General features: G+C 40.3%; 1 protein-coding gene across 20 annotated transcripts in view; it reads right to left on the bottom strand.

Moving 5' to 3' along the window:
- ZMIZ1 (zinc finger MIZ-type containing 1) overlaps positions 1-24,337 on the bottom strand; it is a 353,245-nt gene that overhangs the window by 186,000 nt on the left and 142,908 nt on the right. The window contains exon 1 of one of the 20 annotated variants that reach the window (XM_083843112.1): positions 1-24,337. This exon is cut by the window's left edge and continues 5,409 nt beyond it. The exons of the other annotated variants lie outside the window; for them this stretch is intronic. The gene's annotated coding sequence lies outside the window, so the exon portion shown is untranslated. 20 annotated transcript variants of the gene reach the window in all.

The following is a 24,337-nucleotide window of genomic DNA, read 5'->3' as shown; positions in this document are numbered from 1 at the left end:
CTCCCACTCCATCTTTTCTGTAGGCCCCCTCCAGGTACTGAAAAGCCACTGTAAGGTCTCCATGGAGCCTTCCCTTCTGTAGACTGAAGAACCCCAACTCCCTCAGCCTCTCCTTCATACGAGTGGTACTCCAGCCCTCTGTTTTGTGGCCCTCCTCTGGATCCACTCCAACAGGTCCCTGACCTACTTGTGCCGTGGGCCCAGAGCTGAGTGCAGGGCTCCAGGCGGGGTCTCACGAGAGCAGAGCAGAGGGGGACAATCCCCTCCCTCGCCCTGCTGCTCACGCTGCTTTTGGTGCAGCCACGATACGGGTGGCTTTCTGGGCTGCAAGCGCACGTTGCCAGCTCTTGTTGAGCATTTCATCCACCAGCATCCCCAGGTCCTTCCCCACAGAGCTGCTCTCCCCCATTCTCAGTATAGCTTTACGATAGCAGTAACATTTGTGTGACAGATGCGGGGAGGCCCAGAACAAACCCCACAGTTGTTCTGGACATGTCTAAATACTACCTAATTCAGGTATCAAAACAGATTGAACTAAAACCCTGCATGCACCAACTTTCATGGGCATACATACATACCTTGTAGCTGGAACCTCAGTAACAAATTTCTGTTAAAAACCATCTTTTTCAAAATTATTGTAAAATCCTTGGCAGTTGGAGAGACAAATGCTGTATAACCTATGGTTACAGGTCTGAGATAAACATAGGAGTATCCTCTTTACATCTATGTTTTTTCCTAAACACTACAAATCTATCCAAATTTCTCAGAAAACATACCTGGAAATATGTCCAAACTGCCCGCTGTCAGTCCTCAAAACTTCTCACAAGGAACAATGCTCATCAGACTTCTAATTAATAACATTGTAAAGACAAGGCAGATCCTGTTCTGTTTATAATGCGTCCACAGATAGCTGTGGATCACTCTCTGCAGCGCTAGATAAAACAAGAGGGGATCCGAAGTGTTAGCACATACTGTGCTTTCACAGAATAATATCATCACCAGCAACAATAAAAACCTTCATTTGTGTTTGCCTCTTGGCAACTTTTACAAACAAAAGCAGAAATGAAGACATTTCAGCATTGTATCTTCAGAACAATCAGAACCACACCTACTGAAAGCTACAGATGACAATTCTGCAATAACCTCTATTACAGAAGTGAGAAGAAATTTTTGCTTTCTACAGTTTAGACACAAATTCATTAGTTTATGTGTTTTACTACTAGGGAGACAAATTCAATTAATGGAACCCATGTGGAAGCTTAGTTTGGTACATATATAAAAAACACACGCAAATATAGACACCCAGAAATAAAATTGTGATTTTTCTGAATCTGGCTACCATCTTGGCCTTGCAATGGTTTTTTTTGTTGGTTTTTTTTTTTGCATTCTGTATTGTTCATTATTTGTATTAGATGCTCTTGCCTTCTGCCTTTCAGTTTCAGCAAATTTCTTTGTTCTTATGTTACGAAGAGAGACCAGATTCACCTTCATATTATTCCTTACTTAAAATCCCCCCCCCACATTCCCATTAACTTGCCTTCTAAACTGAATAGTTCAATCTTTAATTTCTCTTAATTCTTCTAACTAACAATTCTGTTGCCAGGATTTAAATCTGTCTATCCTGTCTATTCTGTCTATCCTGTCTATCTGTCTATCATGTCTATCCTGTCTATTCATAACCAAATGGAAAATAAGTTGTTATTCAAGGTCAGCTGACCTGTGTTTCTTTTAATAGTATTTTCACCATTATCCTTTGAATTATTTCCTCAGTTCAATTCGTATAAATATTGTGTGAAACATACTTCTTGTACTTAGAGTATGTCTCCCCATCCTGAAAAAAATACCCATAATACTTGTGAGAAATTCATCCTGTTACACCATTCATGTTTTGCAAGAATAACCTGAACACAGAATATGCCTTTCTGAACAGCCTGAAACTACCCGCTATTATGGGTGATACATATTGCCAGTCTCACATCGCTGTTAAGACTTCCCTTGACATTTGTAACCGATCACTAATTGTTATAACCCTTCTTCGCATATACAAACTACACACAATATAGTAGGGAAAACAGTTGAAGTTTGACAGATTCCGTCTTCAAGACCAGCTTCCCAAGATAACGATTTCTCTATTATTAGTGAGGGGGTTGATCTCTCTCTCACAAGGGCACCTTGACTCCAACTCCCCAGCTGGTACAGCAAGCAGTTTATGTTATCACACGGACTAATTTACAGACAGCAGCAAGTTGTGCATCTTATTTATTGTTACTTTCTTTTCTCTTCTTGAACTACCCAACACAGAAAAACCAGTGAACTGCGAATTTGCTGGAGAACCTCCCAGGGGGACTCACTGATCAGCTGAGCCCTTCAGATAACCTCCCACCCGGACTGGTCACTTGGGTAAAAGATGACCCAGCCTCCCATATTAGCAAACTCTCTCTGAAACCTCACTGCTGCCCTTTTAATCCTGTTGCTGAGCTAGCCACGCTGCTTATTTGCTATGCAACCTCCACACGTGACAGCTATTGTCAAATCCACATCAGTGACCAGGAGAGGCCCTTCATCGCCCTACTGTTTTCTAAAGAAGTGTTACAGGCACGCTGCTAGCAGAATGCACGACCTGCTTCTGCTCGTTTTCTTGCCTCTGCCTCTTCCCGTCTCTGAGCATTCGACACCACTGAGATCAGAAACGGTGCTTTAGTCATAGAATTATTATTTAAATGCTTGTATGGGATTAAGGAGAAAGAAAACACAGTTAGACGTACCAGACAAACACGCATACACCCGTCTCATCTCTAATTCAAGACAACCATTTCACAGTCAGTTACTTGGCATTTTATGTGAATATATATTCAGTCTAACCAGGTTTTATCTTGAGTATGTCAACCATTTCATACATAAAACTGCGTATCACAGTCTTTCAAGAGCAGCAAAATGGTGAAACAAACATCCTGGGGCTCCCTACTAACTTTAAGAGCTGCTCAGTAGCCTGCGGAGGCCTGAGACCGCCGCCGTGCCATTTAGCACTAGGATCGTAACCCAGATCCTCCTTTTCCCCTCTGCTCTCAAAGCCTGTGCCTGAGCAGGGACGTGGCTGCGTCGGGGGCACCCGGTGCCCCCCTGCCCGACCAGCCCCATCCTTCGCAAGCTTGCTGTCCCCGGCTGCTGGGTGACAAAGACCGTGCACATCAATTGCCGGTACTTACGCTGCTACGCCAGGTTGTAGGCAAATTGTGGCTTGTCTCTTCAGCTCGCTTGAAAATCTTTACCGTAAGAATAATCTTTAATGCTACACCACCAGGCAGAAAAGTTTAAGATTATGATAATTTTCTGTTATTATTCTGTGGCCACGTCTGATACTTTCTTATCTGCATTTCTTTTGCTAAAGACATTTGCTGATCTTAAACCTGGCTTGAATGAATAGCAATTGTTCCCTTCTGGTTTTGAAGGTACTTTGTTTGTCTACCCCATTCACTGGCCTGAAATCAGCAAGGCCTCAGATGGCTGTTGCTATGGTAACTCTGTTCATTCAACACTGGCATATAATGAAGACAATGTGTTTTCCATTTAGATGAGTTTTAGAGCAAAAGAGAGAAGACTCCTGCTTAACAGTCCCTGAGAATGCCAGGGTAATATAATCAGGGTTTCTGTAGTACCAGTAAAACCACGATGTGCGACTAAGAGGGAAGAAAGAAAGTTGTATTGATATTTCACAATAATTACAGCACTGGGCAAATTAATCAACAGCGTGGCTGCATTTCTTTATTTCTTTAAACCTTCTCCACTGAGATTAACTCAGGAATAAATGTTTTGCTCATACCTTTCCTAGTGAAGTGGCATTTGGGGCACTACTGACCCGCTAATAAGACACCTAAGAGCTTCTCCCTCTCTCCCTGCTTCCTTAAGCAGGGGGTATTTTTCAAAGCACAATTCAGACGTGTGGGGATGCGCTTGTTTTTATAATGCAGCTTTCACGAATGCTGGCAAGCAGCATTACCAGTGCATCCACTTTCTCTGCGCTCTCGTCTTCTCAGTCCAGGCCAGCCAGATGCGGCGGGTCCCTCTGCGGAGGGACCGTGGATCTGTGCTGCTTACAGACAGCAAGCCCTAGCCCCAAAAGGAACAGCGCTGTTAAAGAGACAGCTCATTGAACACCGGCAGGATTCATTTGTCACAAGTTTTTCTTGTTTTCTCGCCAGTTTTTCTACCTACCTCAATTCTGTTAACAGTGAGTGTAACCGAGCATGTGTCTTGAAAGCAGCAGCAGAAAGGGTGAGTGAAAGGCTCACGGTGAGGGACGCACAAGGAAATGCTGCTTATTCTACCCACTGGGGGTTGCACTGGAAGTACTCCTGTGTATTGCTACCATAGTCTGCTACTGAATAGTGCAATTTACAGAGATGCTTATGAACAGACACATTTCCAAAATATACATACCACAGAAATGTGTTTACTCCTTAGGTGCATGCGGCATGGCCATTCCCTCTCTAACCCTTTCTCCTTCCTTCCCTCTCGCTCTCCCATAAGCCTTTTCTAACTTTTAATCTGGTTCCCGTGTGGGCTTCACTCAGGGAAAGAAAATAGGGATTTGAGATCCCCAGCAATAACAACAAAGAGGAAAATGGAAACTAGGCATTGCAAGTTCTCCTTCTATTTACAGTGGAAACAGTGACTTGAAAAGGTTTCTCTTTTCCACTGTTTTTGCAGAGCAGCAGGGAGCAAACACTTCCTGAAGGGAAAGCCAGTTCTCCGAACTCAAATGGAGTCCAATGTTTTAAAATCCTTCAAATAGGAAACATCATGTTTTCAATTTCCATGTCCTTCATTTAATCAAGTTATCTCCTTCTTATTTCCCTCCTTGGTGGTGTGTGGTTTTGGAAATAAGATAATTTTTGTTTTTTGGAAACACATTTATGTCTTTTTTTTTTCTTTTAATGACAATAAAAAAGAATAACATCAAGCTGGAGTGAAGATACAGGAACTGCACTTTTCTACCTTCAAGTGATTTTCCATGGGCTGAAGTCAAGCTTTGTTACAGGAGTAAGGAAATTGTACATTTTAATCCATGGGCAGCTTTTTTTTTTTTTTTTCTGCACACAGAAGGACTGTGGATCTTAAAGTCAAGAAATCCTGGTTGTTCCCAGTGATTTCAGTCTTTACAGAAACACAATTTGTGAAGCCATGCACATTCACTGCAACATGAAAACAGCCCCAAGAATCTGAGTAGCTCTGCCACCAGCTTGCTTAAAATTTCTGAGAACAAAACACAATATTCTCCACAGATGTCTACAGTAAGATGTCTGAGATTTCTAATTATCTCCCTAATACAGGGTTAATACAGGTTTAGCCAACTAATATTTCTCTGGTATTCAAGAGCGCTGGGCTTTGATAGGTTATACAAATTGGTGACTACCCATGTATTTTGTAACACTACCTAAGAAGGAGGAGGGTGTATGTCAAGATCTGTGTTTGTTCCTTTGCACTTCTATAGCTGCAGAAAGCAGTCATGTTTATGTCTGTCAGATCTTTTCCAGCACTTTTCTTCACTTGTGCTGACAGCCTACAGCCTTGCTTCAGTCCCTACAAAGCTTAAAACCTGCAGCTGCACTAGCTGGCATGCCTTTTCTCATTCCTCCCCTCCACCTCTTATCTCTCCCCCTCCCCTCCCCTCCATTTCTCTCTCTCTTTCTTTTTTGTCTAGGTTAAAAGCATATAGTCACCAAACCTGACTGGGCTCCAAGAAGAGACAAAGACTGAATTTTAAGGGATGACTACAAATATGTTATATACACACATGCACACTTCCTTCTCATTTCAAACAACCAAGCCCCTATTCTGAAGACTGGCTATTTCAGTGTTCTCAGTTATTGTCAGAATCCCCCAAACCAGACATCATTTATGCAAGGAAGACAGCAATATAAATCAAGACAACCCCAGAGTACTCAAATGCACATTCATTGTCACTTCAGACCTTGAGATGTAGCTCTTTGGCTCCTGCCAGCTAAGTCAAGATTCAAGGTTATGACTCCCCGGGTAAAATGACAGACATTTTGTAGTGTCAGCCCAAAGGAAGGATAGTTTTGTTTAAATCCTGCAATGCACGTTACTTAAAAATATTGTAAGAAATAGTACCTACTTGTACAACAAACTCTGTATCCCCTACAAGTTACAAAAACATGACCAGCTTTTTAATTTTCAGGTCCACACAAAGAACTGTTTCGCAGAATAACTGCACTGGCGAACGAAGTTACATTGAACAGAGCTTTAGAAACATTAGACATAAACTCCACAATCACATTCAGGTCAGGCAAACTATGCACAACACATTTCACTTGTTTTCTTTCCTTCTCTTCCCTCCAGAGAGCAGCTACTGTAGTAGCAGCGGTGAGCTGGGCAGAGCAGCAGATGAGCCCAACAGACCGCGAGAGCAGAGCACGCAGCAACAAAGGATGAAATCCGGAAGGAAAAACTTGCTGTTTTTCCTAGAACCACAGAGTCCCAGCTAATCCTCACAGACAAGACAGCAGCTGTAAGCACTACTCCCTCACAAACAAAGGCAATTTCAACAAGATTCAGCAGTGAATCTGTGCCGTGTGCCGCTATCGTTCGTCAGTGTGTGCTCCGCGCTGGCATTTCCACGCTCTGGGCACAGCTCAGCTCACCATCGCAGTAGGTGCTGCAGGGGCCTGACTGTAAATGTGAATAATCCCACTCGTATCAAGGGATTATTCTCCATGGCTCAGCCATCTCCGTCTTTGCATGCAAGCTGGGAGAGAGGAAGAAGGGGCTTCAGAGCCCATAATGTGAGGCGTGCACATCCAGCCGTGCGGCACAGGCATGGCTCAGCTGCCAGCGAGGAGCAGGGTTAGTTTTGGGGAGAGCCAACCCACGCTCCTGCATGTGCCTTGTGTGCACAGCACGGCCTGGCACAGCTGAGGAGCCGCAGCAAGCAGGTGCGGGCCAAGGCAGCAAGAGCTCCCTGCGCTGCTCTGTCAGCAGGAGAGAGCGGGCAGCAAATGCCAGCGGGAGCTTCTGAGCTTACGCCCGGCATGGGGAGGGGAAACTCTGGAAGACGGGCACAGCAGGGCTGCTGCTCGCCGTGATCCTTCAGATTCCCAACACTTTTCACCTCGCCTGATTTGTAAGCCTGTGCCCTCCTCAGCAGAGGTGCTGCTTCGGGAACAGCCCCATGCCCTGTGCTGAGGGCAGAGGGGCAGGGGAAGCACAGACAGGAGCGCCCGAGCTAAGTCGGTGCACGAGTGAGTGCCTGGCAGCGGAGGCAGGAACACAGAGCAAAACATGGAGCGAGGGAGAGCTGCTCCAAAGGAAAAGCAGCAGTGAGCCCCTCATAAACATATGCTGGGAATTCCTGATGCAGGTGATACTGCAACTGAGAAATTCCTCTTTGTAAAAACAAAAGGAAGTGATTTATCAGCTGATGCTCACTGCCTTGTTCCAGCTGCTTCTATGGCACTGCGATAATATATATCAGCTTATGATCTGTCCCAAAGAAGCCATACAAGTTTTTTGATTTGAACTAAACCACAGCAGATTCTTGAAAAATATTTTGTTTATATTTTGAAAAATATTTTTTCTTTTGTCATCCAGGCAAGTATATGGGCTAGCAAACTGCAGTCAGGTCACAGGTGGGGTGTCTCCAGCATCATAAGTAACTGAAAGAATTGTCTCAGCACCAAGGCTTTGAACAATGAAAACAAATTAGTTCTTTTCACTAGTGCACTAATAAATGGAAAGCAGAACACTGTCCTAGTGGACTTCCACGCAGACTAAGTCAGGTTCAAGTGAAATTATTTAGAAGTATTGTTTTTTGCCATTGTAATCATAAACATAGATTTCATTTTCACATGACAAATGATCAAGAACAATTATTGAGCAAATCAGAAGCTGCGATTTTAGAGCAAACAACAAGAATTGTCATTAAAATTATACATATTCATAGAGAAATCAAGGGAATATACATCTTCTGTATTAATAATTATTTTAAATATTAAACATAAAATGCTTAATATTCTACACCCTTGCTAACCATAACATGAGAGCTACCACTACGGTGAGGATATTAACCAACAGATGATTTTTTCTAAGGAAAGGGATTTACTCAGGTAGATGTTCAGCAGCTCTATGTTGTTCTTTCTGTATTACAATACAGTGCACCAGCTCACAAGTGCTGTCTAATAAAGATATTACAACACTAGCAAACATCATGGCTAAACTAAATCCTAATGTAAACTACTGTTAGAGGGGTATTACATTGTTTTCATTTGCTCTGTGAGTTGCAGACTTTAGGATAATAATATTGCTCAGTAATAGCGATAGCTTAATTTCATGTTGTAACACCCTAATGACTTTATTGTTTCACTCCCATTCCAATTCCAATAGCTATTACCATTTAAACACCTGTATTATCAAAGTGTTGTGCTCGAGTGCCTTCTGGATAATTTACTTATGTTACAAAAGACTAATTCAAAGGAAAGCTATATGTTTCTGTAACTGTTGCATCGTTTATCTTTTTAGCATGACCGGAATTCATCAGAAGAGCATGTGTTGATTAAAACAACCAGCCTACAGTCATACTTCAGTTCATGTGCAGGATGTATTTCCTTCCATACAAAGACTAGAGAGAGGAAAAGAAAAAGATCGATTTTTACTTTCAGAAGCATTTCTAGGAAAATAAAAAATAAAAAAAAAAATCCAAGGTGGCAAGTTCCTATTACACAAAATTAAGAAAATTAAGCTTCTCAGACTGAGCTGTCCAAGTACTTCAGTTAGGTCGGAGGTTTACCAACTTACAAATTAACTGCTCTCTCCATGGAGGTAAGCAAAGGTTTATGGAACTTAATTTCATGTGTTGACTATTGAAAGTCTAATTCTTACACACCCAGCGATTTAGAGAACAAAACAATGGAATAAGCTATCAGAGTAATACACATCTTATCAAATAAACTACAACCTTCAACTACATTAAATGACCAGACCGGCTCAAAAAATCCCACTGTATCCTATTTGCCACTGATAAATATACTATGATTGAGTTAAAATGTCATATCTTGAACGTTTTTCCAAAGAGAGGATCAACATTTTTTAATGTAAACTTAACCAAGAAATAAAGTACCTCAAAGAAATGGTAAGTCACTACTGAAGCACAATGCTTAAAATGCATTTCTAAAAATGATTATTTTCCCAACAATTACTTCAGTGAAATTTCTTTTATCGCAGACTGCTTATTTAATATGGAATCTCTAATAGAAGCAACATGAAGGTTTGAAGGAACAGCTAAAAACCAGCTTATCTGAACTGGGAAACCTTAGCGACCGCAATACAGGTAAAACACCCATCCCCTATGTGGCAATACAAACTATTTAGCTTTTTTTATGAAACACCATAAAAGTTTCACTGTACTAAAAATGCTATGTTTTGTCTTTGTAAAAATTTTGGGGTAATGATTTCAATGGACATAATAAAACTGCAAAGTTGGTTCCCTATGGTTGCTGTGTTTGCAGAAAAAGCTTGCCTTAACCCTTTCTACTCTTGCTTGAGGACTCGAATGGGATTTTTACAGACTTACCCATATAAGTTAACAACCTGCACTTGCCTTAACTGCATGTGTTACATAAAAACACTATTCAAGATCTCCAAGATACCACAAGAAGAATATACAGTGAGATCTAACAGCAAAAGAAAAAGAATTTTTAAAATCTTTTTTTTCCCCCAATCCAAAACAACTTAGCCAAGTCTGACAAAAGCCCACTCTTTACCCTCCTTTTCTGAAAATTTTTCCATATTGGTATTTACAAGCTTCTGCAGTCCATATGGAATGCAGAGAAGCCTCTTTAAACTGAAAGTTCTCCTTGCATAAATTTCCATTAAGAACATTTAGAAACCTTCTACATAACATTTATTCTTTTCAGGTATAGAACTAAATGAGGGTGTTTTTTTGTTTGTGTTTTTTAATATGAATAGAAAATATGTCATGAAACCTACAGGCTAGCTCTCTGTTTAAGAGGTGTCTAAACCATGTTTGTGTGTTTTCAAATATTTAGATAAACGCATAAATGAAGACATCAATTGCCAGCATTCAGGTTCGTGCCCCCTTTTTGCCAATTCCAGTAGAATCGAGTATGAGTTCACCAACCCATCCATTTAAATTCCTTTTGAATACATCTAGCAAACCGTTCCTGATTAAAAGACTCTTAATATGCATACAACATGTTATGTTACATGGATTCTTATCCTTATTCAAGCAATTATGGAAAGCTATAAAAATACACACATTTTTTAATTAGTATTTTTCATCTATTTAAAGAAAACATGTAGCTTAAAATGACAAAGTATATTTTAGTTCTATCAGGAAAAGCTCATTCTACTGACTGCTTTGTTTTAGAGGATTGAATAATTCAGAGCACCTATTCATGCCTTCAAAGTTAGCTTAAATTCTTGAGTGGTGTCCACTTACTCTGACGGTTTTATGGATGTTTTGGGGTAGGAGTCTACATGACATAATAGTGTGATCTCACTAACTTTTAGTTGACTCTCAACATTGCAAGAAGCTAGAAGAGTGAGTCGTGGTAGCTCTCTCTAGAAAGGTCAAGGATGACAAAGGCATAGAGATCAAACCATCATCAGACTGCTGCTATGGCACACTCCAGGACTGCACTGAACAACTTTAGATGAAACTTTGTGGAAAGCCTGTATTGCTCATTTTGTTCTGATATGCGTGCTGCAGGAATGTGATGTCGTCTTTTGCATACACAGCAACCATGCAAAACTGTATCTTTCACAAAGATTTGAATACGAAGACATTTAAGAGGTACATGATTATGTTTATCAAAAATAAAACCATAAATAGTTCAGAAATGGTTAAAGAACTTAATATTTGAGGTTTTTTTATAATTGTGTTTTAATACAGATTAATGGTAGTTTAGCATAAACTTAATTAAGAGTGACAGACACTACACCTTTTTCCACAACATCTAAGGAAAAAAAAAAAACTTACTTCCATAAATGCAAGTGTCTGTGTCAAAGAGCAAATCACCTTTCGCACTTTGATAGGAATCATAACAAAGCCTTTTTAATTGTGATTTTAACATGTAATTCATTATTTCTCTGTGGTATATACAGACATCTTCCATTAAAAAAAAAAAAAAAAGATTCCTTTTCAAATTCTGCAATACTTACAAATAGCTTGCTGTCTTTACCACTATGTATTTTTATGAGCAGCAGAGAATGCAGTCTAGCAAAAGTCTATAAATGCTTGAAAAGGCCTAATACTGACAGGTTTTAAGGAATAGAACCACAAGTGCTAAAACTTTCAAGAATGCTTGAAACACTTAGCAGATCAGTAAGATAAAGTAGTATGTGGATGTCCAGATTTTGTTATAGAAAAATACTGCTAAATAAGTTTTGTCAGCAAGAAACGGCACACTTTATCCCAATTTTCACCAACAAAAGGCAGCACAGTTCTTTCCTGAGGGCATTCATTGTTTTTATCTGTGATCCTTATATAAGTTATTTACACACAAAAAATGTATCACTTTTTAAAAGTGGTTTTCACATTTGAACCTTCTGACGGTAAAATTAGGGAAAAGTGTTTTCAAATTTCATATCAAGGGAGTTGGTTCCAGAACTCAAGCTTGTTCCCTGTTTATGGCACTGACTCAACTATGTGCCCTTAGGCAAGTGGCCTAATTACTCTATGTCTCATTTCATTGTGGGTGAAATCTTTTCCACTAAAAATATTGGAAAGAAATTTTTGAGATCCTTGGACCAAAATCCCTTCTGAAAGGGTTGAACAACAGGCTTGCAGTACCTGAACATCGAAGTGGAAAACGCAGTATCAATTAGCTAAGACTAACTTCCTCCTGATGCAAAAGGGAATAGATTTGTATTTCCCAGAACCGTGTGCTTGAGAGGTTCGTTTTTGTTTTTATTCTTTTACATGTGCTGTCGTGCAAGTCATTTTCTTTGTTATCATTCACAAAATATGTTGGGAAAGGACATATAGAGGTTGGAAAGATGAAAAGAGGAAAAGGAAGGAAAAAAGAAGAAATTATTATTTCTATGCCATACTCAAACCGTGACACTGATTAGTAAGTCAGAATCAATAGTAATTTCTCTCATATATATTACTATTGTCATAGTATAAAGTATAGTCATTATTTCCATACTCTAATACCCACAATTATTCTCAAAACAGAGAAATGTTTACATATCATTTTTTAAGGCAAAAGATCATTTCATCCTCTTCTAATTAATGGCATTGACCAAACTCTGGCTTATTTGTTCTCCTACACAGTAAACTGCCCTATCATTAAAAAAACTAAGTTATATTCGTATTTAATTTTAGTTTTCAAAGGTACGTTTATGTTTCAAATGTTCACTTAAATTTGTAGTGATTTTTCACAGTACACACAATGATAATTGTGCTCTCTTGTGCTTCCCATTTGTACATTCCATTCACCCTCTATCCTGAACTTACACTACAAATATAATTATAAACGTACATTGTAATTTAGTATTTGTGTGAGTTTCCATTAAACTCACATAATGAAATCACTAACAACACAGAAAAAAACTAGCAATCACTTTTTTGCCTCATCCTAAGACATGCATGGTCTTGGATAGGACTATGTGAAAGGACCATGACGTGGGATACTGTCCAAAGCTCTAATTGGATAAATGACATTTAAAAATGTAATATTTACTACTCTATTAGAAAAGATAGCATTACACTTCTTAGGAAGAAAAGTTATTTCATAAGGATTTCACATTTCATCGGAATATTATGGAAGTTCTTGAAGCAACTAATTACAAGGCTTCCTAAGGAAGTAATAGCAAAGCAGACTACCGTGTTTTGTGAGATGCAGTCAAGCATAAGCTCAGACTCGAGAACTATAATGGAGACTCCACAAGCCGGAATAATTCACATCTTTGTGATAAATTTCCAAAGGAGGAGAGGGGCGTTGTAAGACAGAGCTTTGTTTAGGCCAGAACATCTATTTCTAAAAATATAACATGGACCTCAGCCTCAACACGGAACTCGAGAGATGTGTCTATTGAAAACAGTATTTTGGTGCTAAGGAAATCTACAAAATTCTGTATCACTCAACTGTGTTCTTTCTCTCAAATTTTTAACTCGTCCTCCACAGCAAGAAACTTCCATCTCAGCATCCAAAGATTCCCACCAGTTGTGACTCGCAGTCCAGACAAACTGCTTAACATTCAGTTACTTTGCCAACAACTGTACAAGGAGACAGCTGCCTTCAAAAAGAAAGAAAGAAAAAAAATCACTAATTTAGTTCACTATTGTTTTTCTGAGGTCTGTTCTAGTTATTTTCCAGGAGCTTTCTGGCTCTCTGTGAGCCAACGTGCATGCTGGCTACGCAGGCGTATTTGCTAGCCGGCACTGGGGCCGGTGCTGGGCTCAGCAGGATTCCCCAGAGCAGCGCGGTGGAACCACACACACCAGGCAGGTGCTCACCCGCCCAGCAGAAGCTCCTGGAGAAAGCCTAAGCGTGTCCAGGAATTTTTGGAATCTGGAACAGTTACGGTTCAGAAGTCGCAAGTGTACACAAACATGTTTGTTCTAAGTCTGATCATGAGACTAAAGTGAAAGACAAAAAACTGACCCTGATTCATATACGTTCTTGATGAAAGCGCACACACTATTTTCCACTCCTTGGTCTTCAGAATAAACACCCATACTACACCACACACCTTCAGAGGAGTAAAACCTAACGAGAACTTTTATTTTTGTCTCTGACAAATACTCTCACAGCACTGCAGCTCTTGCATGGCTTCCTTACTGGGTATCGCCAGGTAATGCTGGAAGGGAGATGGCAACTGCTGGTACTTCTAAAAACAAATACCCTACCTGAGCTGTCTGTCACTCGTAGCTAGCCTGTGATAAAGGGAGTACTAAGGAAAATGATGTTTGGATTTAAAGCTGCAAGGTAGAAAATTTACCATACGTAAACCAGCAAGAGAAGAGTTTGTATAAATATTAGCAACACCCAATGAACAATTCAGTGCGAGATTCAGTGAAGTTTAGCCATTGAATCAGAGACAACATGAACTTTCCATGCAACAGGTAAATATAATTATTAATACAGGTCCACATAACCTATGAAAACAGGGTACGAACCATGCGGCAGCTGACCATGGTGCACAATCACACTGCCAGCTCCACGTCCGTTTAGTCAGAGCGCACTGTGAGGTGCGCACGGCTGAGGCCAACACACAGCTGCGGCCCAGGCACGGCCGCGGCCCAGCACGCCACACAAAGCCACGCTGGCAGAGCAAGCCTCACCAGGCTGCAAACCCTTATCTTCCACTGACAGACAACTTGTCTGGCGGCCACTGGGCATGTCAGAGCTCACATTTCACTCGTGAACCATCCCATGATTTCTCACAGAGAAAAAACAGTAGGTAGGGGAGCCACTCGCCCTGTGGCGTGCCCAGGCTGTCCCACAGGGTAGCACCTTGGATAAGAAGTTGAAGCTAATTTGTTCCAACCTGTTTCTCTGAAAAATGCATTGACAGTTTTGGGCTGTAAGCACCATTTCTTGTACTCTATGATTTAATTATTATAAAGGAAGTGGTCACAGATCTGATAAACACTGCAGTCCCTAATTCACTTGAGTTGTAGCTGACCTTCCAAGTGAAAAGATAAATACAAGAATCATTCTCAGTGGTAGTTTCCATGGTGTTAACAGTTTTCTACAACTTGAGGAGGAAAAACTAAATTTTGCAAAATCACCCAGCAATATGCAGCTGGCAGCACCGTTCCCTCATTACTGATTTATCCTCAGACCAATTTTACCAAGCGAGTCATCTACCAATGAAAAATTGTAAGACCTCTATTTGAACGACACTTGAGAAGTTTGGTGTCTTTATGCCTGTCCTTCAGCAAGGCACTTCAATATCTGTGGAAATAGAAAATGAATATAATTATATCTGTACAGAAGATCACTGGGGTGCTTTTTTTGTTTTGTTTTGTTTTTTAAATCAGCTTTTAATACAACAATATTTACAGCAGGCAGAAAAGGTATGCATAGTGGAATAAACAGAATAACACTTCATTGCCAGTTGTCTAGTTTTCGTCAAATAAATATTTAAAATAAGATCCTGTAAGCCTACTTAACTAACTACTTATTTATTTTTGCTGTTAGATATGGTGTTCGTCTACCAGGAATCAGAAAAGAAAAAAAAAGCATTAAGCTTCTTTAATACTCCATGTTTTCACTGAATCCTTAAATAACTAGTCGTTTAATTTCTCAGAGGCCGAGAATATTTCTGCAAGATATCCAATCCTAGTTTTTGACATAGTTCAAATTCTTTAACATGACCATAAACCAGGGGAAAAACTACTTTTCCTTGCTCACTTCTCATTCCCAAAGATGAAGAGGTAAATTGCATACCTGTTAGAACAACACAATTTAAAACTTTACATCAGAACGAAGCTCCTGTTGTACCATCTGGTTAATAAGCTGTCAGTTCATTTATTAAGAACTATCGAGATCTGATGGAATTTGGGGAAGAGGCTGACAGCCCATCATATTTCTAATTCGAAGGTACATCCTGTCTTTCAGTAAAGTTTGAATAAAACAATTCCACATGCCAGGTTTGCAAGCGAGCTGTACAAAGAACAAAGGCACTTGGGAGGAAGCTTGTAAGGATCTAAAGCTTTGTGGAGTAGATAGAGAAATCTATCTATACGCAGACAGTCAAGCACTCTCATTTCCCCCGCTACCCTCCCCAGTGCATTTTCTCCCACCCCTCCTCCATCCCATACGACGCTCTTCCGAACAACAAGGTTTTGAAGCAGGTTTACAGAAGGTAATCAGTGTTGGAGGCAGGGAGGAAGGGCAGGAGTTTTTCATCTCCAAGGCTAAACGAAGGAAGCCGATCTTAACGGATAGCTTCTGTAACTGCTCTCAGGCTCGGGAGGGGACTCAGACTAGCTGAGAAACAAAAACAAGTCTCAGCTTGATCCTAAAACAAAATTGTGGGGACAGACGGAAAGCAAAAAAACCTTAAGAGTGTGATTGTCAGCAGTACAAAATAGCCTTTGGTAAAAGGGGTTTGTATGTTGCAGGAGCTGAAAGTGACAAAAAGGTAACTTTAGTGCCCTTATTGGATGTTTTACTACATCCTCACCAGGATCTTCATTAAAATCCTACTTAAGATTAAGTCACTGGCTGGCTGCAGTGGTAAAGTGGCACCCCTGGGATGCTGCCCAATGTGATTAAAAAGCACAGAACAGTACCACACAAGTTGCAGGTGTGGTTTTTTTTGTTTGTTTGTTTCCTTTTCCAACTAGAATACCTCATGTTTCTGTTTTCATTTTAAGGAGAATGCAACAAACCTTTTGATTGAAAATGTACCAACTGTTAGGAAATATACTCTGTTAGAAGAGAAAAGGTGTGCAGCACCAACCAGAGGGACTTGCAATAACACAAGCTTCTCTTCTGCTGGGGCCAAACAGCATAATTACCAACAAGAATGAGATAGTGGGGATCAGGGGAACAAGTTTCATATTTCTGATTTGTCAAATGCATCTATAACCTGGCTTGGTATGCAAAAAGAAAACATAACATAATCTTACTTTTACTGCAGCAATATTAGAAGACTACTTTTGAATAACGGTCAGGCACATTTTAAAAAAAATCTAAGTGCATCTACTGCTGAAAACTTTACATGCTTCATTTTCAAGATTGTCAGTAGCAGGACAGAAATGGTTCTACCTCTGTCTGGAGGACAAAGACTAAGTCCCAGAAAGAGCCAGTGATTTCCCCAAAGCCATAAAAGAGAGTGACAGAGCCAAAACTGAACCTACATCTCCTGGTCTTGGCCTATTGCCTTTAGTTATTGCTGAAAGGTACCTGTTTTTTTGTGTGTTTGTTTGTTTTAAAACATATTTTAAAGACAGTATTCTTCTTAAAACTATCTAAGTAGTTAACATGTAGCTGAGCATTTAAGAAGCATTCTCTCTTTGGAATTTGGCCTGGTAAAGTCCTTCATTGAGCTGTAAAAGATTTCCTTTGCCATTTTGAAAATTCTTCTATCCTACTCAAGACTATTTCTCATCCATTCCCCATTCAGTGGATCTGCTAAGTAATCCTGTTCGTAAACTCCGCCTGATCGGTAAAGCATTCTCTTTGCAAACATGGATACGGCCTTTCTTAAAGATGCTATCCACTTTGCTTGCTGGTCTAGAAGCAACTTCAGGAAAGGAGAAGATGAAAACAGCAGTTCTCCCTCCTTTGTGTGTGTGTAGTGAACAAAATCTGGTGGTTTTACCCATTTACCAATAGGTCCAGCATCTTGCAGATTCCCTTGCATTCCTTCTCTTCTGTCCTTTCAGAATAGGCCAGTCAACCACAAAAATACCTACTTTTAGCTCTGACATAAAAGAGAGTTCTGCCAAGATCCTTGGACTTACAAGTTTCCAAAGCTTGGATTTTCTGGAGCTCACTTAATCTCTATGGAACTATGAATTTATTTATCTATTTAAGCTGTTTGATTGACACAGCTTTGAGTCAGGACTGCACTAACATGTACAGGTGAGTTTACACTAAATACCCTGCAAAATAAGATCAAGACTGAAGTTAAACGTGTCCATGTGTTTTTCTAAAATCTAGTCTTAGCATTTATACGTGAGTAAATATTTTTATAGCTCAAAAATCTCAAAACTTTTATTAGCACTTTTAATCCCTACACTTTCAGGCACTACTATTTAAATGCATATATATATTTTTAAAAATAAAAACAGAGTGTACTGATTTCTTTGGTATGATAAAAATAAGAGCATGTTTCCCTTTTCATAACGGTAGGTAATGCTCAAGGGACGACAACTTGCAGATACTATCACTGAGCATTAGATGACAGCATTTTCCAAAACTGCATTTTTTCCTCTGCCTTAAAACCAGAGTAAATGTTAATAGAACAAAAATGAAGATACAACAGCTCTTCTTGGGCTTTAGAGTTTTTTTTGATTGTTTTCAAATGCAGATGAGGACTAGCTAGTTTGCCAAAATATATTGCATCTCAATTGTTTGTGCTTAAACATTAATCAATAAATTAAGCTGTAAGACAGCATAACAGTTAGAACGCTAATTTTGGTAAGTTATTAGTAAAACTTTTCTTAAAAATTGCTCATCAATTACAAGTTTTGCCAAATCAAACAAGCTTGCCAAACAGTCTTTAAAATCCAGCAGAGGAAAGGTGTGGTAAGGGATGACTTCCTTGGGAGCTCCTGTTTCCCTCCTGTCTGCTGGGATCTGCAAGACCTCTGCATGGGAAGCCCTTTCATAGCAAGGTGGCATTTCCAAAATGGTTAAAAAACAACAACAAAGTCTAAAGGGAACCTAAAGCAGGTAGCTTTAGCTCTAATCTTCTGAAGGTACTTTTCAGTAGCGCAGAGGCACTGAACCTTCAAGACAATTCCATGCAAGCAGATTTCTACTTGCATGCAGCTCGTTGCTGGATAAAGACCCAGGATTACTGATTTGAACAGGCTTTCCTGATGAAATAAAGTTCCCTCAGAAAACAGTGTCTGAATCTGAAATATTCTGAAATATCAACTTTCCCTGCCTTGGATACTGCAAGTTTCACAGGCTCAATAATTGGGAGTGTCAAGTCTTGGTCTTCTGACAGTGGCTAAAATAAGCCAGGGTCTTGGTCAGGAGTGCACTACCACTGCAGCTCAATAGCTCAAGCAACAATGCAGGTATACTAATATTTTTGTTACAGAGCTGCGTTACAGACAAAGCTATTGAGAAGCTAGAGGGTGGACAGCATACTGCTTCGTTTAAGAGACACCAATTTCAAAGGATTTTTTTCTAAAACTTTTTTGTTCATAGGAAATGGGAAAGACTTTGGATTTCCAGTTCATCTGAGATGGGATCTCAGTAGACTGCCTGAAAAACCCTTTTTCTCATAAGTTTCTCAACTACACAAATAAGGAATTTTCAAGGTTTTGAACTTACTACGCATTGTGTTATAAACACAGGATGACAACATATACAAGATACTTAAAAATATACAGAATATTTTAGACATGCTACCATCATCTTTTACAATGTTGATGTGCTAATAGTGTTAAATGTTAAAGAGATGCTTCTTCAAATAGAGAGAGAGCAGAATGCTGTTCAGAATCTTAACGTGTCTACCTTTCACATTTAAGAGTGTCGACCGGTCTCCTCTTAAATCATTTCCATAACACCAGTGTTTCAGATTTATTGGGAACAGAAACAGAAGGGGGAAGAAACCAAAATAATTCTTTAGCTCTCTAAATATTTTAAAATACATTACAATCTATATTTCACAACAAGTTTTCCTTGTTCAAAACCCAATACATGAAACTGTTTTTGCAGGCGTCATCAATTACCACTAGCACCATACAAACTTCCAAACTCCTGGAGGTTCAGGCTGGCTTCCAGAAGCAGACATACTTACCAGTATCTCTTTGGTCTAGATATCCTAGGAGAGTTTCAATTCTTCCCGGTTCCCAAACGGTCACAAATATTTCAAGAATAGTCTTTTCTGTGGTATTTCTTTCTTCCAAACAAGCTCAGCAGTTCAGAGCATGGGAAAAAGGTTTGCTTTTTAAAGCATGATACACAGCTGTAACCCATGACAAGCATTATGAATGCTCCTTGCAGAAGTTCTCCTCCCATTACAACCCAAATGGGAGCATCTAAGCCTCCTCTTCCTAAAGTCTCAAAATCTTGTTGCACTTGCACCTCTTGCAGCAAAGGTCAGAATCCTTCCTTAGTCATCCACTATGTTATCTCATTTACAAAAAGAGATATCTTTTTTCCCCACATTTCCCTCACAGGAGTTATTGGAGCCAATAGCTGATTTGTACCTTTCACCTCCTGATAACCTTGCAACAATAGCACTGCCCTGTGAGCAATCGGGTCTCGCTATTCATTGATTTCAGCGAGAAGCCAGTTTTGCACAAGGATGCATTATCTTCCCAAGACTGAAAAAGATTTATATAATGAAACCTTGATAAAAATCAGCTCTTGAGAGCAGTTACAGGATAAAGTCAAAGGTTTCAAAAACTATAAGTGATGCAACAAATAGGTTTAAAATCATGTTTGATATAATGCTTCACCAGGGCCAAAAAATTTCACTGTATCACAACAAGTTTCAGCAGATGTATGTTCCTATACCTGGACTCAACTGTAGATCCCTTGTGTTTGATAAATTAGGGGATGAGCTAAACTTCAACTTGCCTTGTAACAAAACCAGCAATAACTCAAAAACTTTATTTCATAGAGAGAAATTTCAGCAAAAATAGGTTGTTTAAAAAAAAGAAGTAGAGGCTTTTCCTGCCAATTACTTGCAATATTTTTTTCTAAACTGCCTACAACTACTTCACGGTAGACTGAAATGATTTCTAGCCTTTGCTAGAACGTGCTCCTACCGAAAGCCGTCAGTGCATGGTCATCCTTGTGTAGCAGCCTCAGCTCAAGGCCTTGCACACCATGTGTCATAGGTAGGCCGCCACTATAAAGATTACTATGTCAGTAGCACTGCTTTTTGGTTTTCCTGAATAAACCAGACTGTCATTCAGAGCAGGTCAGCAGCTGCTGTTTGTGAGCAGCTCTGCCAGCCCTGCTGCAGCAGATGAGACAGCTTCCGAGAAGGGGACCGGACAGCCTGAGGTGAAACCAGCTCAGACGTCCCGAGAGAAGTGAGGCTTCCTCGTGAGCCCCTGCCGGTAGCCACACTTACCCAACACGCACACCATGTCCTGGAACAGCAGCCTGCCTTTCTGGGGACCAGCTGCATTCCAACTTTTACAGAAGCACTTGCTGAAACCTCCATTTCCTTTTGTCTTGCTGGTCTTGTACTGCTGCCGTTCGAGACTGGTTCTGAAAATTACACATACTTCTTCCAGGAGAGCTTTGGCTTTTGGAAGAATAAAGCAGGCTGTCTAAGCGACATCTGTTGCCTTTCCAACAGCTGAACTAATAATGGGTGAAAATGGTTGGAGTTGAAATATCCCCTATTTACACAGATAATCCCAAATGGTTTTATCACACGATGGCAAACACCATTAAAACTGCCCATATTGCAGCAGTGCTCTAAGCCAACAACCAACCTTACAAGTGTATAAAACAAAATGTCTATGCCTACAATCAAAAAGGACAAGAAACAACAGGGAATGGTGCTACATCTCTTCTACACGATGGGATTAATTGAGATCCCATGGACACGGAGCCAGCATTTTGCCAGTGCCTTACGCACGAAGCCCTGACCCCCGCTACGACACCGCAGGACAGCCCGCTGGCTCACTCAGGCACTCTGAGCAGCGGTCTCCACTTTTGGAGAACTGTTACATCAAGTGCTCTAATTTCATGGTTCTCAGAAAGTGAAAAATCTTAAGTTTATTAGTAAGCCAATTAGCATCTTGCTAGCACCACCTTCATATTTAATTATATTTAGGGTGTAATTATCAGGAAAGGCCTTTGTCAATACCCTCACTGCTATTAGCAAAATCATGCCCAAGGAACAAATAGGGACAGCATATGAATATTATTCAAAGCAATTTGAACCACGTGAACATTATATTGTATTCATGTCATGTCTCTGCTATCTTAATTTTTTACTTTTTAAATTACTGCATCACATGACATCTTTTAAAAGCTTCAACAAATTAAACAGCATGATAGAAATATTATTGCAAAGGAGACTCCTGGCTCTATGCAGGCACATAGATTAGACTGACATATTTATCCTTTCTGACATTATGAAACCATTAAAAAGTAATCTTTCTTATGTTATTTTGAATTAAAATGTTATTTTGAAATTAAAGACTCAAGTCCTAGAATTAAAGTGACTGTTGCGTGGAAATCGCACTTTTCTCCATTTTTTGTTAGCGCATTAGAAGCAAAAATCTTGAAAAATATAATTCCCATTTCCTAAATGCCTCAAACGTGTTTTCTTTTTTTAAAAAAATTGCTCCTCCAGATCTGTAAGGTTTTCCAGAGAAAAGCTGACAGAGTTGCAATAAGCAACCAAGTTCTTCCTCGCAGTGACATCCAAATCCATGAAACGTCTCCTGGCAAATCCTGCAGAAGACAGCGCGCTGAATGCCCACAAATCAGCCACACTGCAAACCGTACTCAGTACAGGGACGGAAGCAGTCTGTGACCAGCTGTACTGACAAAACCCTCGTGACGCGGAGCACTGCACAAGGAGCTCTCCCTCCGCACAGAGCAGCAGCTTCTCCGCATGGCAGCGCACGCAAGCAGCCTGGATGCGAGTCAGCGAGCCGGAAGGGAGCGTCTCCCAGGCGAGGCTCCTTTCCAGCGTCAGCACAGGCACGGAGGGCAGCAGTTCAAAACGAGAGGTGAACTGGAACAAGAGGTTCATCACACGGAATAAACCAGTTACTTCCCCGAAGTGCCATGAGCTGTACTCGTTAGGATGTGTGTGGGGATCGGTAACCACATGGCCGGGCTGCTTCTGGATGACAAGCCTTCCCCCCGGGAAGCATACGTGGTAACCTCAGCTTAAACACACAACTCGTACACCAATGCCACAGGAAAATTTCTACTTTAATCTAGGAAAAAACACTGCAACTAATCACATCTTATTTCTGCTTTTTTTTTTTTTTGCAATGTATTTGTAACACTTTTCAAAGGCTACACAGTCACTCAGAACATTTATCTTGAAAAATTTTATAGATTTTTTTTCCTGCTAAAAATTGGGTTAGGAAGGCAGCAGAGTGAAGCTGCGGCCTTTTTTGCATCTAAGTTGGGTATTAGAGCAGAAGAGTTGGGCTGAAGCAGAAACCACTGTCTCCAGCAAAGGCTAGTGTTCCAGAAAAAAATGCTGCCCTTATTTATATTATTTGTTTTACACTGATATCTATAGACCCCTTGCCAGATACAAAAGCAAACTGCGACATGCATTCTCCCAGCAGAGATTTATAATCTAATAACAGGATATGGCATAGGTGAAGAGACTTGTCCAAGGTCACATAGTAGATACACGGCACAAATAAGAATGTCAATACTTCCTGACACTCTTTCTAGTCCCTTGCCATCTAATTCATGTTCCCTCCCTACACCTTTGATGACAAACAAGCAAAGAACCTATTTAAGGCAGCAGGAGGGGGATGATCTCACATCCACTGTTAGACTGTGAGCCCTTTTTGCTGACGAAATAAAAGGTTCCCTTTTATCTTTAAAGGGAACAGATGCAGGTACAGTCTTTATTCGCTACTACCAAGAGATCAGCACAATTGATACTCCTAAATTTAATTTCAAATCATAAATTGAATTTCATAATAAACATGCATTAAAATTCCTTTTAATTAAAGATTGGTACTTAAAATAGCAAAATCTACACCAATCTTCCTTTTGTGATATTTCTTGCTGCTAATTCTCAACAGCAACGTTTTAAAGAGATCGAAAGCATTAAGAAACATAAGCTTAACTATCTGCCTTCCCTGCCTGCCTTTGTTTACCATGTAAATTGCCACCCACACACTTTCCCATATAGAGCACAGTGGGGTACTATTCACCAGCACTGAGCTTCAGCAAATGCAGCTCCTGTCCCCAGCAGGATTTAAGGTTATGCCTGGAGTTCACTCTTGAAGTCATATAAATTTATCTGGGGGTAACAGGAAAAGGAGGCCCGATAAGAGTCACTGAGCTAATCTGACTCACGCCTAATGGACCTGGGGGTGGGGGAACGGAGGGAGGCTTGGAACAGAAAGCGTACAGAAATTAGCTGATTTCAGAGACAGACATTTCAACCATGTGAATTTCTGTTTCACTGGGGTTCCTTAATGACAGATGTAACCTACATGCCACACTATGAATCCAAAATCGTGTTAAAACAAGACACTGAAAATAACCAAAGACCCACAACTATGTAGGCTTAAATTCCTTGAAACAACAGAAATCACTGTCGAGTATTTCAGCATTTTTGTCTTTTGGTTTAATATTTTCTTTCAAAAGCTTTAATAAACACTATATGACCTCAAAAGTCGCTATGAAGTACTGTCCTACCACTCAACAGACCCAGCTAGAGCACTGAACGTTGCTGACTTTCTCGGCGAAGTGTCCACGTGGATGCTTTTACACGCTCAGCACCCAGCTCTGCGCCTGCCGGTCAGGTTTTGTGGTACGGGAAGGGAGAGCCAGAAGCAGCCCGCTGCTGGCACTTCCCGTCTGGGCTGGGGAGGAAGGGGGGTTACGTAAACCTCCACATGCTGCAGTTTTGCTTTGGTGAAAGCACTACCATCCTCCAAAGAAGAAAAAATTAAGGCCTCCACACTGCTGTATACCGCAGC

This window comes from Anser anser, assembly GCF_964211835.1.
Source record: "Anser anser genome assembly, chromosome: 7".
Classification (NCBI taxonomy): Eukaryota; Metazoa; Chordata; class Aves; order Anseriformes; family Anatidae; genus Anser; species Anser anser.
The sequence above is the reverse complement of the archived record's forward strand: the minus strand, read 5'-3'. Positions and strand labels throughout refer to the sequence as shown.